Source organism: Ixodes scapularis, unplaced genomic scaffold (genome assembly GCF_016920785.2).
Source record: "Ixodes scapularis isolate PalLabHiFi unplaced genomic scaffold, ASM1692078v2 PGA_scaffold7__128_contigs__length_106722199, whole genome shotgun sequence".
NCBI lineage: Eukaryota > Metazoa > Arthropoda > Arachnida > Ixodida > Ixodidae > Ixodes > Ixodes scapularis.
In genome coordinates this window covers 69887015-69901370 of record NW_024609882.1, presented here as the reverse complement: position 1 = coordinate 69901370, position 14356 = coordinate 69887015, and positions in this window count along the sequence as shown.

Here is a 14356-nt window from a genome sequence, read left to right as displayed (position 1 = left end):
GGACGGCGCTAACATTCGGCCATCCTAGCAATCAAGTGCCCTCACTTGATGTTTCTTCACAACTTTCTTCACTGTCCACATCAAATGTGTTGAGTCGTTTCAGCTTATCGACGGGAGCCGTTGAAGTGTAATAACGTTGAGTCCGCTGGTGGCCAGGTATGTCCTCGATGCGATAGGTGTCGTTTGGAAGTCGCTTCGTGACTACGTACGGACCTTTGTATTTCTCCTGCAACTTGCGCGATTCTCCTATCGACGTCGGTTCTCGCTGAACCACAACGATATCTCCCGGTTCAAACGTTGGAGCATGTCGTCGCTTCTGGTTGTAGCGACGCTTCTGCCTCTCTTGATCAAGTCGGATGGCTTGGATAGCTGCCTTCCTTCTATTTGACATCTCCTCGCTAGTTTTAGTAGACAGGTCGGGCAAAGCGTCATCGAGGTGATCGCCATTCAAGCTTCTTGACTCGAAGTTGAACAACAATCTGAACGGTGTGCTGTCTATTGCTTTGTGGTACGTGTTGTTCAGGCTCCACTGAACAAGGTCAGCAACCTCATCCCAGATCGTCTCACCTTTGTCCTTTGTCAAAGTGGCAATCGCTGGAGTGATCGTCCTGTTGAAACGCTCGACTTGACCATTCGCACGCGGTGTGGCTGTTGAAGTCAAAATGTGAATAATGCCAGAGTTTTCACAGTACTTCTTGAATGTCGTGCTAGTGTACGCCACTCCTCGGTCCGTGATTACTCGCGTCGGCGCTCTAAAAAGTCCAACGATGTGTCGCAGGCATCGCGTAGTCGCTTGGCCTCCTGCGTTCTTAAGAGGTGTGAGTATCACAAACTTTGTGAACCCGTCCACAGCTACAATCAGGTACGTATTCCCGTGTCTGGATCTTGGAAACGGTCCCAAGTGGTCCAGATGGAGTGTGTGAAGCGGAACACCGACCTTGTCGATGGAATGAAGCATGCCAGGTTTCTTTCCTGTTGGCGTCTTATTATAGAGGCACTCTGCGCATGAGGCGACGTATCTCCGTACATAGCGCTTCATTCCTGCGAACCAGTATTTCTCCTGGATCCGTTTGATCGTCTTTTCCGTCCCCACATGCCCCAGATCATCATGGGAACGTCGCACAACCTGCCAACGCAGTGGTTTCGGAACAAACCACAGCAGCCTTGATGAGTCTCCATCAATGTTTCGGAAGACAACATTCCTCTGGAGTTTATACTCGGAGTGGATGCGGCGCTCCTCAGCCGAGGACGCAGGTTTCTCCAGAACCTCTCTGATGTGTTTCACATCGGCGTCCAGTAGTTGCGCGGCAACCAACCAGTCATCCGTTTCTTCCATCGCTGTAGCGTAGATATGGAGTCCTTCGCACGCCTCCATCTCTTCCGCTGGTCCAGTCGGAGACCTACTCAACGCATCAACATGCTGCATAGACGCTGAATCTCTGTGAATAACCGTGAAGGTGAATTCTTGCAACCGCAACCACCAGCGTGCCACTCGGGGTATGAGTTCACGTTTGCTCATCGTTCCCCGTAGGGCGCTGCAGTCCGTGACAACGTTGAAATCGATTCCAAGAAGATAAGTCCTGAATCGTTCCAACGTCCACACCACGGCGAGTGCTTCCAGCTCCTATGAATGATAACGTCCCTCAGCCTCTGACGTTTGACGACTTACGTAAATCACGGGGTGGAAGTGGCCATCACTCTGTAGTTGAGGTAGCATGCCCCCCAACCCCTTTTTGCTTGCGTCTGTGTGAACTTCCGTCGGGGCTTCATGGTTGTACAGGGCCAACACAGGGCGTTCCTGCAAGCGCAGCTTTAGGACACTGAACGCGGTGTCCTGCTCTGTGGTCTACTCCCAAGGTGCGTCTTTCTTTAGAAGCTTCGTTAATGGCTGTGCGAGAGTTGCCAAATTCTTGACAAACCGTCTGAAGTAACTGACCAGTCCAACAAACTGTCGGACTTCGTGCACTCGGGACGGTGTTGGAAAGTCAATTAGAGCCTTCACTTTGTAGTCGCTGGGTCTGAGTCCAGTCGCTCCGATCTCGAAGCCCAGATACGTGACTTTCTCTGTCATGAAGGTGCATTTGCTTATACGAAGTGTAAGGTTCGCTGCTCGTAGAACCTGGAAGACCTGCTCGAGATGAGCAAGACCCTCATTAAAGTCGGTGGAAGGGATAAGAACGTCGTCCATGTACGCTAGGGCGACACCATATCGCAACGGTCCCAATACGGCATTCATCATACGTTGAAAGACCGCTGGAGCGTTGGTGAGACCGAACGGCATTTTTAAGAACTCGTAATGTCCGTCAGGCGTCACGAAAGCAGTCTTAGCTCGGGACTCCTTAGCCATTGGAACTTGGTAGTAGCCCGATGCCAGATCAAGCGTCGTAAAGCAGTAGTTTCCCTGGAGTCGGTCCAGCTGATCTTCGATAAGAGGTAGAGGATACTTATCCTTCTTAGTAATCGCATTCAGCGCTCTGTAGTCAACACAAAGTCGTTCCTCTCCGGTTTTCTTTTTTACGACAAGTAGTGGGCTCGCATACTCGGATGATGAGTCGCGGACAACACCTGCTTCTTTCAGTTCTTCTACGGCCTTGTTTACTCGAGTGCGTTGGTCGTAGGACAGCCGGTATGGACGAAAAGATACTGGTTTTGCCCCAAGAACAGTCTCGATGTTCATCTCTGTCGCACTCGTAGAGCCAAGCTCGAAGACGTTGACGGCAAAGCAGTCACGGTACTCGTTAATGAGCTCTAGCAGCCTGTCAAATTCTTCAGCAGTCACCTGAGGCCCCTTTCGTACATCCTCCGCCTTAATCGGTTGCAACATATCCGTCGTCTTTCGCTGGCACGCAGTCTCAATTGTTCCTGAACACCAGGATCCTCTGGCTGCAACTTCTCCTTTCGAAATATGGAGGTCGGACTTCGATACATTCAAAATAGGCAAAACAGTGTTGCCGCCTTCCGAGACATCGATTACGCAAGCAGGCAGACAGTGTTCCCTGCCCCCTTGCGTTCGAAATTGTGCGTCAACGAAGACGTGTCCTGTGGCGGATTCCTTGGTCGTCAGACGAACAATTCCCACGTAGTCTGGTGGAATCACGACAGACTCCTTGGCCCAGAGCGTGACAGAACGTGGCGGAAGATCAGGAACTTGAACGAATCGAAGCTGGTCATCTTCATCAGCAAAGCTGCCGTTCTCTTCAAAAATGCGAAGTGTGTTCCTTCTTCGCACGATCGTGACATGTGGTTGCTCAGTAAATGGCTGTCCAACGAGAAGCGGAATCGCTTGCGCTTCACTTGGAACAATGTAGATTGGAACGCGGGCTGTAGCTTGGTCCACTGTGACGCTTGCTTCCGTCATTCCACACGGCAGAACTTGACCGGAACCGTAGCCCGCAATCTTGCATCCCCGGGACGGCTCGTTATAGCTGATTCCCAAATCGTCGGCATCTATCTTGCGCAACGTAACGCACTGACTGCCAAGGTCAACGTAAGCTCGAATGGGCTTCCCGTCTACCAGAGCATCTTGAAAGTACTTCTCGTTTCGTGCATTCACTTCCTGTTTATCTTCAATGTGATGACTTTTGACGTTCGTACTACCTTTGGCACTTGCTCTGCAGTCCGCTGTTTTATGTCCTATCCGTTGACATTTGCTGCAGCGTTCTCGCTTCTGTGGTTTACTGCAGTTTGCAGATATATGTCCGTATTCGTCGCAGTTAAAACAGCGCGGCTCACCGCTAGAGTTGAAGGCCGGTTTTCGTTTAACAACTCTTTGGGTGGATCGGTGATTCGATGGAACTGTCTTGACAGTCGCTGAAACGGTCGCCACATCTGACCGGTGGGACGCTTCCTCAATGACGGCGAGTCGGTCGTCCAAACATTTTAGACATTCCAGCAGAGCCTCCGGTGTCGGGAATTTCACAACGCTGAGACTTCGAACGAGAGATTCGTTATTGATGCCGGTTATGACATAATCCACGATCTGATCTTCAGGAAGTTGACAGAGTCGAGCTAGGCTGACTTTTTCATGAAAGTACTGCTCGACAGTTTCGTTTGCCAATTTCCGTCTCGCTTCCATCTCTTGGTGCCGGCGCTGTAAGCATATGACGGGTGGAAAAGCTTTCTTCAGCTCCGCCTTCCATTCAAGCCACGAGCGCTGGACACTGACGAGGCCGTAGTACCATGTTTTAGCGATTCCTTCCAGTTTCGTCAGCGCAAAACACGACGTCTGTCGCTCGTTCCATGAGTATATCACAGAGAGTTCGTCGACTTTTCTTATCCAATGTTCGATGGTCTGCGCTGGATTCGTCACGGGGTTGAACACTGGTACCAGCTTACCAGAGTCTGTCGGTGGTCTTACGTCATTCGTGGGCTGAGCTGTGGAACGTAGCAGGTCAGCCAAGCCCGTGATCGCTCCTCGCACGGCGGCTTGTACGGCCTCCTGTACAAGAGAATTAAGTCCAGGAAGGTCGCCTGTCGGTACATTCAATCCAGTCTGAATTGCCGGAGGGACGATGGATGGGCTCGTCACCGATGTTCCTTGTCCTTGATTAGCGGTGTCGGAGAGTTCAGGATTTCCAGCTGCCACACCACCTTGGCTCGTGGTCGCGCCATCGCTACCGCCAAGGCCTGTGCTCCCTGCTCCAGTAGTAACGGTGACTGGAAGTCGGGGAGGGCCCGCTGCCGCAGTCTGTCGGGTCCGGTTCCGTTCGCTGCGCCGCTGACCTTCCTCGTTCGGTTCAGCCATGTCGAGGTTTCGTTTGGCGCCGCTGTGTCAAGTCGTAGCCGCAGGATTCGATCCGAAGTGGGCCGTGGTCGCTGGCTATCCCACTTCTGAGATGTTACGGTCTCGACATTGAAGACGGGGGCGGCCGAGAGAAGGTTAGGAAAGGACGTTTAATATACGTCAGGCAGGTATGGCTACCGAGGAAAGAACTCTAAGTCACGCGGATCGTGGAGCGCTCTTGGGGTACTCTTCGTCGTCTTCGAGGACGGCGCTAACACTTGGTTCAGTCTTTTTTTCGTAACTACCGTAAACACCGTAATGAATAACCCACAAAGCTAATAGTTTGAGAAAAAAGTATTAACACTTTAATTAATTTGGCAGGTACTCTCACATATATTGAATTTAATTTGGTTGGGTGGTTAACGTGTACGGTAAGAATTCTCGCATCCATTGTCCACCGAGCTTCATAAATTTATAAATATACGCTGAAGACGGCACCAGTAGCACTCTCATTCTGTTATTTCGTTTTAATCCGTTAGGATCGAAATGAGACAGATTGTTTAATAAATTTCAAGCGCTTGGACTCGGGACGGAAGCTCCCCTGATAATTACAGTGCAACCCCATACGCTTGATCTAAGCCCTGAATTCGGAACAGTAAGCTTCAAAGGGCTTTAAAAACGTTATTTACTGCCCGCCAGCGCGAAGCTTAGTCAGCTAATAAACCTCGTTAATTTGAGAGTTTTCTAAGGAAGTCTGCTACGCCTCGAACGAGAGCAGAAAAACCTCATAAACGACACTGTACTGTAGAGAGTCTCGAGGATTTTATGTTAGCTTCGTAGCCAAAAACATTGCGATATTATGGATAAGTATGCTAAAAAAAAAGAAAACATAAACCGAGACGCGTGAAAATAAAAGCCACGCTCACAGGCATTGTCTCTGTTTCAAATCCCCGTATTCAAACTACGTATTTAAGGCGTTTATAGAAAAAAAAAAAAAGAAAACAGAAAACGCCCTTTTTTCGGCTTGAGTAAGTAAACTAGGCATCTCAGAAAGCTCGAGCCCCGTGAAAATATGACGCTAGCGGTAAGAAGAGAAAGCGAATTTTTGAGAAGATAAGGCTACCTCGAACAATTGATGATAGAGAAAGACGAAATGTTTATATAAACCGACGTCCACCTACACCTAATATGTTGTAAAAACAAGAGCTGACATGTTGACGCTTGTTGTATACATATCAGTTAAAACTCTTCTGAGCAAAAAAGAAACTATAGTTTTTCTTCTTTCCTAGGCTCATAAAGGAATCTTTAATTTCTCAGTCATATTGTGATCCAGATAACATTATGTTCTAACACTTTCGTGTTTAATTTCAACCGCTAGAGTCACATTCTCATAGAGCTTGCGCTTTGTGAGATAACTTATTTAGCCTTGCCGAAAAACACGGATCTCTTTTTTTGGGAACGCGCAGTGCATTAAATGCTTTCTATTTGATATTTAACTACGGGCTAGGGATTATATTTGTAGACCAGATTTAAAGAAGATACTGCAGAAGTATTCGAATACTCGTAGTTTAAATGCAGCCGAAATACAATTTTGTGTGCAGTTTTTTGTCCTAAAAGAAAATTACGGCACTCCTTCTTGCACAATAAATATACATGAGACTGAACAACCTACTTTAACTTCACGCAACATTATCGTACTATAGGTCAGCGCCAACTTGGCAATTAAGCCCGAGCCCGGCACAGAGCGTACTTCGATGCATTAATTGCACAGAATGCCGAGTTGAATGTTGACGCCGCGCTCGTGACCAGTTCGCGTCTGCGCTCGATCTTACTGTAACAATGTCAAAATGTTAGTTCGCAGGATTTTAATATTCTAGGCGGTGATTACTTGCGCCGGCAAGGCCAACTAAGAAGAATATCCTTCAAGAGATATTTATAGCTTGCCTGTTAGATGAGGGCTGCGACTGTGCCTTCGTGCAAGGATCGCGCGTGGTACCTGAAGTGAAAATAGTGAGAGTCTAATAAAGACGAATACATTTCAAAAACAAGCGCCTCTAAAATCAAAAGTGCGAATGCGTGTTCTATGCTTAAATAACAAGAGGATTTTATTACCCGTACAAGCTAACCTCAGTTCAAACAAATAGTTTCGTGGTTATTTTCAACTTTTGCCTGGAGCGCGAACGCTTGCGAGCTCTCAGGTCTATGAAAACGTCGTCACTTTTTATTGTAACGCGATGGGCCTTATGCAGAATTTTTTTTAATATAATTGTTTTCGTTTTTACGCGCTCAGTAAGAAAGCAAACAGTTAAATTGTAAGCACTTTGACCGACAGTGGATTAGCCTAGTCACAGAGCGTGACGTACATCTTTATTTTATCTTTTCTCTGCCTCTTCTTTACGCACGTAGCACCTCCAGTCTTCGCCTCGTCTTTTACTGCACACACGACATTCTCCTCCCCTCTCTTCCCTCCTCCCCTTCGCCCCCTCCCCCCCTCCCTTTAAAAAATGTAAAAGGGTGGTTATGAAGAGTAACGATCGAATGGCCGATTATTCCTTTTGAGCCTGAACCGGACGAACGATTTAACTTTCGGTGTTTATGTTGTAGCGGGATCAGTTGGCGCGTTTCTGTCTTCTGTTAGAAAAGTTGCAGTTCCGAGCGCTTTCTCTATCTTTACCGCAGGGCTAAACAATGGGCTTCCGTTTATTGCGCGTCCTGGCAGTCGAACGCCCCCCCCCCCCCCCCCATACATTGTCTCCTCCTGTAAACTTGGGATTCTTGGCCACTCGGCGTTGGTCGGCGTAGCTTTTGAATTTGTCTAGAGTTTCCGCCCCCAGGCCACGAATGTAATTAATCATCTCCTCAGAATCTTTTGAAATGTCTAGATGCGGGAACTCCATTATGTCGTCTCGTGCGCATTGGTCGTTCATGTAATAGCACTGATGGGGACAGATTTGTAGTTGCTTGTGGTGTACAACGATAAACTCCCAAGGAGTCAACCAGACCAGTCTGAATGTTGCTTTTCTTTAACACTATATTTTTAATGTAGTATTTGAGCATCCTGCTGAAAGCGTTTGACCTGTCCGTTTGCCTGTCGGTAGTAAATATAGGACCTGGAAAGTATCATACCTCTGTCCCGTAGAAAGTTCTTGAAATATAGAGACATAAGCGGCGATCCGTGTTTGAAATCTAATACTTCCGGGTAACCTTCCCTACTGAATATGCCACGTAGGAAGCTTGTTATACACTCTAAGAAATAGGTGATGTATAGGGGTACACCCCTTCTCCCCTATGTAACTCCCAAAACAACAATTCGACGTTCAGTCCACAGAATTTGAACTGACGATACCAACTTTCAGGAACGGCTTGATAGTCGACCGATACAACTTAATTAAATATCTAATGTACGTATTAAAGGCTACGGTAAGACAATAAAGGTTTTGTGTGGCCCTGCTGCAAAATCTCAGTGTTTTTTCTCGAGTATTTGAAACGCACATTAGCTATTTAATATGTTATATCCAACAGCTATCATGCCGCTCGTAAAAGTTGGTATCGCTAGCTCGACGTCAGTGGACTGAACGTTTAAATGTAGTTTTTGGGAGTTACATATGGGGCAATGGGTGTGCCCCTATGCACCCCCTATTTCTGAGAGTGTAGCATCTGTCGTAGGGTGTGAGCAGAATCCAACTCCTGGCCACTTGGTGAAGTAATCGGCTCCGGTAATGGCCTATCTGCAGTTGCCAGGGGACATTGTAAAAGGACAGACGAAGTCAACTCCAACCTGCTTCCATGCTCCTGTTGGGTAAGGTATTGGTTGCATTGCAGCAAATGGTGTTTTTGCGGTCTTGTCTCGTTGACAAATCATGCAGCTATTCATGTAGTCATTGACGTCGGGGTACATTCTTGGACACTAGCAGTTATCTCGGAGTCTCTCTTTTGTTCATACAATTCCAGGGTGAGGGTTGTGAGCGATGTGCATGATCCGAAGACAAAGAGTGGTCGGTGGTACGATATTCTGCTTACGTAGAACCAGGCCTTGAACAACTGAAAATTCTTCGCGAAGTTTGAACAAGGATAGCAAGGTAGGCTCTGCTTGCAACTCAAAATGTTTGGAGAGCTCATACTATCACGGACCTGGGCCAGTGTTCCACCTTATGAGGTCTCTTTCTCAAGCTCATACTGAGTGATGCTTCGCCACTGGGCGCGAAAGCACATATTATTTCGGTGTCTTCCGCATCGCTGGACTCGTGATGTTTTCTGCTCGACGGTGAGTGTCGAAATCGCGTCTGCAGTAACATTCTGATCTTCCCGCCTGTGCTATAAGATCAAGTTCATTGCCGTATCGGCCAACCCTGAGAAAATTTGGAAGAAAATGACGAGGCTTATCCGTAAATTTAACCGCAAGATCCCCAGTACTCTTATTTTGAAGGTCATCAGTATAGCAATGCTTTATTAGCGGAAAAATTCAGCTCTACTTTTTGGGCACCGGCGCTGCATTAGGAACAGCTGATTCGATGCATGACTTGGGCAGATATGTTTTTCCTACAGTCCTAAGCTCTTTATTCATTATTGCATTCAGCGAAAGTGAAATATTTGTCGTTCTGAGTTCCTTACCGAATAATAATGCGGCAGGAAACGATGATATCAAAGCTGAAAAAATCAAAGCTTTCGCAGATTTATTGTGTTCCACTTTACGACATATCTGCAATAATGCTTTGGCTACAGGAACTTTTCCAAATGGCATGAAGATCGCCAGAGTAACTATTTTGCACAAAGGAGACATTCTTGATAACATTAACAATTACAGGCCCATATATGTCGCTCCACTGTTTTTGAATGTACCATAATATCTGATAAAAATTCGGATGAGTAAATTTCTTGATGAGCGCCATGTACTTGTAAAAAGCAATACGGATTTCAAAGGGACAAATCTACCGAAATTGCCCTCGTAAAGATTAAGGAGGAATTGCTAAATAATTTTGAAATAAAATAAAAGAAACAAAAAAACCAAACCAACCTGTTTCACAAACTCCCTTTTTATAGAATCCTAGTTTTGGCGCTAGAACTGATCATAGCTATCTATCGAAAAGAATGCAGTATACATTTCTAAACGGCTATAGATCTATGGCTGAGCTAATCACGTATGGGGTTCCGGAGGGATCTATTCTGGGACCATTGTTCTTTATTATCATATAAATAACATTGCAAACATCCCACAAACTCCGGATATAATTTCATAAGTGGACGCTCCGCGCTTTTTCTTTACTGTCAATCATTTGCGCGGCCTCTAAACTGCGGCTAACACGTTGATAAGGGAGCTATGTTCCTGGCTGGGGTCAAATCAGCTACAGTTAAACGTGAGCAAAACCAAATATGTAATTTTAGAGCCACGAAGTAAACTTGATGACTGTAATATTATCTTAAAGTCCCAAAACAGTGTGATTCAACAAGTCTCCGTTTATAAATACTTAGGCGTCTTTTTTAAAGAAAACTTATCATGGACGCCCCCATATAAACAAGATTCGTAAGAATATCTCTCGATCCATTGACATCTTATACACAGTTAGATTTTTGATTCCAAGTTGGTTAAATCTGAAATTTTATTACTTTTAGTGTCGTCTCATCTTCATTACTGTTTATTAGTATGGGGTTCGACAACTAAGATAAACATGGAAAGGCTATTTACCGTGCAAAAAAAAAAAAGGCAATACCCTGCATAGAAAATCTAAATTTCATAAACCATACTACCTCGTTCTTTCTAAAGCAGAATTTGCTTAACGTTTAGCCAATGTTTCATCTAAAACTTTCAGTTTACATACGGAACTACCTAATTATCGACCAAACGACCCTTTTAGGCATTTCTTTGGAATAATACACAATATAATTTAAGGCACGAATTCTATAGAACATACCGCTAAAGAGAAACCTATGGAAACCAGAAATTAGCATGCTTGATACCTCAATTCCTAAAGAAGCATACAAACGCTATGGCAATGATATTAAATAATGCATCTCACTGCAGCTTCAAATACGATGTAAAAAATGTACCTTCTAGCATGTCGCTCGAAAAATGTACCTTCTAGCATGTAAATTTGTATAAAAGAAAATATATATACTGTATAAAATATGACGCGTAATTTTCATCCTTGTGGAGGTAATGATACTTATGATATTGCACTGCTTCCTTGCCGATGTTTTCTACTTGTTTTTCTCATTGACTGTCGATGCAGTGTACTCAGAGGTCTGGGCCTCGTCCGACAGGGCCCCATCTGCGTTATATCCTCTCTCCTTGTGACCCTGCGTCCGAAATAAAGAAAGAAAGAAACAAACAAACACGCACCCCAGTGATACACCCCGCCGACCCCTACTGGCCCAACAAAAAAGGGTGCTCCCGCCGCCGATCACGGTCAGACCCGCCTACTTACTATCTCAAACATCAAACAACGTGCGCGAAAAGATCACTGTCATCTCCTGCTCGCGAAAGAGCGGGACGCACAAATCGGCCAATGAGGGCCCTGGATTTGCTTCATGCTTTTCAATGCGAACGCATTAACTGTCTCATAGAGCGAGCTGAGGTCATCAGTCCGAAGCGCAAAAACGGCAGGTAGTTTCCTTCGGTTTCATTCGCTGGTGCGCGTCGACGGGGCTCCCATTGGCCCCTGCGCTCGTCAGTTTCCAGGAACGCTCACCTCATGGCGATGCGTGTCCATCAGCACATAGCGTCCAAGGTCACCAGGGGAGCACACGCGCCGTCCGGTGACGAAAAGTACGCAGCAGATGAGAAAAGGAGCGGAGGAGCGGCTTGGATGCTTTCGCATTCACAACTCATAAGGAATGCTTTTTGTGCTTTCGTAAGTTGCCAGACGCGCCCCGTAAACTTCATTTTCAACGTTGGGTACACTCTGTCTTGAGCCCCATATCTCCTAGAGTGAATGCCGAAAGGAGTCTAGGTCAGGGTAAGTTTATCGCCCCATTAAAAACAAGGACAAAAAATATATTGATTTTGTAGTGTTTTCTTTTATTTTATTTATCTCTGTCTCAGAGTTCAGAGTATGATGTTTCCTTACCGGCTCGCATGCATACCTTCGCTCCTAGCTTGCCGAGTATGGTTGACATATGGTCAAGCTTGCCTAGTCTTAAAAGCAGTCAATAGTAAAACAAAAGTAGCAAAACCGGGGTAAACTGCCGCCACCAATATCCGCTGTGGCGCCCACCTTCTGACGTCACGGGGGATGCGGTGTCATCCTCCGGTATTATACACCAACGCCCGGCTCTGAAGTCCAGCCGCTGTGCTGGCGCTGCTGTCGACGCGATGCATCTGGGGAGGCTTTACTTCACGCGAATTTTTTTTTTTTTTTCTGCAGCCGAAGTTTGGCCAAGCGTAGACTTTTTGTAAACAGCATATCGGTCTACAGAAGGCGTAAGAGTAATCCTGCTCCAAGTCGCCATTTTGTTTTTCGCGGCTCCTTTAAGATTTTTCTAAAAGCAATCGGTACTCAAACTCAAGTCGCACTTCAGTTCCTCTTTTTTTCTTTAAATAAAAACGTGTTATATGGTTTTGGCCGACTGCCACTCGAACGCTGACGCAGCGCTCGTTTGTCTCCTCACTAATGAACCTTTTTTCACATAAAGACGCCACCCGGCGGCGTATGTACGCACACCTTACCCCCAAAACTAACTAAACACCGTTACTATCTGCTCGCTCAAAACGTTGCTAATACTTTACTCGCTACGGATTTTCAAAAGGAACGGATTACTTTACCTCCAAACAACGAGTTACCTTACCTTGACGACAGAATCAACAACTGCTTTTGTTTCACGGTTCCTTGTTTCCTTTTCAATAGTCATTGCACATACACAGTACCTGCCTCTCCAAGTTTCCATCAGTTATGTTTCCCAGCTTCCTTAAGGATACATCCTTGAGCGATTCCCGGCGATGCTAAAGAGTCGTTCTGCTGACGGGCTTGAAGGAACGGTCAGTGTTGTGCTCCAGGAAACGTTGATGAACCTGGAATTCTCCTCTCTCGTTTGTTCTCTCTGCTCCTAAAGTTCGAATTTGAGAATGGTTTTTCTGCCTTCCCTTTTTGGAAACATCCGGTTTTACATTCGGTGTGTACATGATTCTGAAAAATTCAACCAACGAATCTTATTGTGTTCGTGAGGGGAAGGAGATTTCCAGCTGTAGAGTTCACTGGCGCGTCCAGCGATGAACGTTGTTGTGCTGTCATCTTGTTCAGTTCTTTTACGGGTTGCCCATCTGTCCTTGTCGTAATAAACGCATACCCTTGTTGGAATTAAAGGAAGCTGTTTAAACGGTGTTGTACATGTTATTCTTCAAGTGTAATAAAATACCGTTACTTGTTACTTGGTCGTAAAAATAACTAAGTACGTTACTCGTTCCTTTTCTTAAGAAGTGACTGATACGTCACTCGTTACCGAAAAGGTAACTAGGAAGAAGTAATTCGTTACTTGTAACGCGTTACGTAAATATCTGGTATAAACTGCAGGTTGTTGGAGGAATATGCTTTAATATCTGCCATGCCCTTCAGGTTTGTAAGGACTACGATTACTGAATCTTTCCGGAGTACGGGAACTCGCAGGCTCAATGTCGCAAAAATGGCGGCTCATTTTTTTTTTTTTTTACTGCGGTCCCTATGAGCATTTACAAAGCATGTTTTTCCGTAAAAACAAACGAAAAAATCTCTTTTTGTAGGAACTTTTATGGAAGATTAGCGCAGAACCACCGGAGCATGATCTGTTCATAAGGTATAGCTTAAAACGTACGGCGGTACCATTATTATTGTTTTTGTCTCACCATGTCTCACTGGTGATTTAAGGTGCGCGTACCGACCTGGGCCCATCCTAACTTCAGAGGTAGAGCGCGGCGCGTCCGCTCTGGAGACGGCGTCAAAATGACCGATCAGAGCTAATATAGAACAGTCACAGCGGACGCTGTCGAATGCGATACTCTTGAGAAAGGTCTAGACAGTGTTCGCCGGACCCCGGTCTACGCGACGAGGCTACACGATAAAGGGCGGTTCATACCAACCGGCAAAACGGGCGAGATCAGGTTGCGGAGAAATTCCGGAGAGGAGTTACGTCAACGGTCATGCCTACTGAAAAAAACCATTTGGCGCCTATATGAAAATAAACGGGTCCATACCGGTAACAGTTTAACCATACCGGTCACCAGTTTGTCAAAGGGGTCGCCCGTATGGCTCAAAGGGGTCCCCCGTATGAGCCATAACGGTCACCTATTTGGACAAACAGGTCACTCCTTTGGCAAACGGGTCGCTCGTCTGGGCAAATGGGTCGCTCGTCTGGGCAAATGGGCGACTCGTTTGGGCAAAGTTGTCGCACGTTTGCTCAAACCGGTGACCATGTTGCAAATTGTACCGGTTTAATCAAACGGCTCTCCGGAGCCCGTTTGATACTGAGCGTAGAGATCGGCGGCGTGAGCACACCTATCGTTTCAGCCGTGGCAGCCAATGTTTCCGAAAGGCTGGGAGCGCCGGTTCATCGATTTCAGATCGTCCGCGTAATGCAAGTAATTATATTTATATTTCATTTGCGCTGATGTTCGCTTATACTGCAACTAAAACTAACACATTTTTTTGTTGTTGTTTTACGTAAACG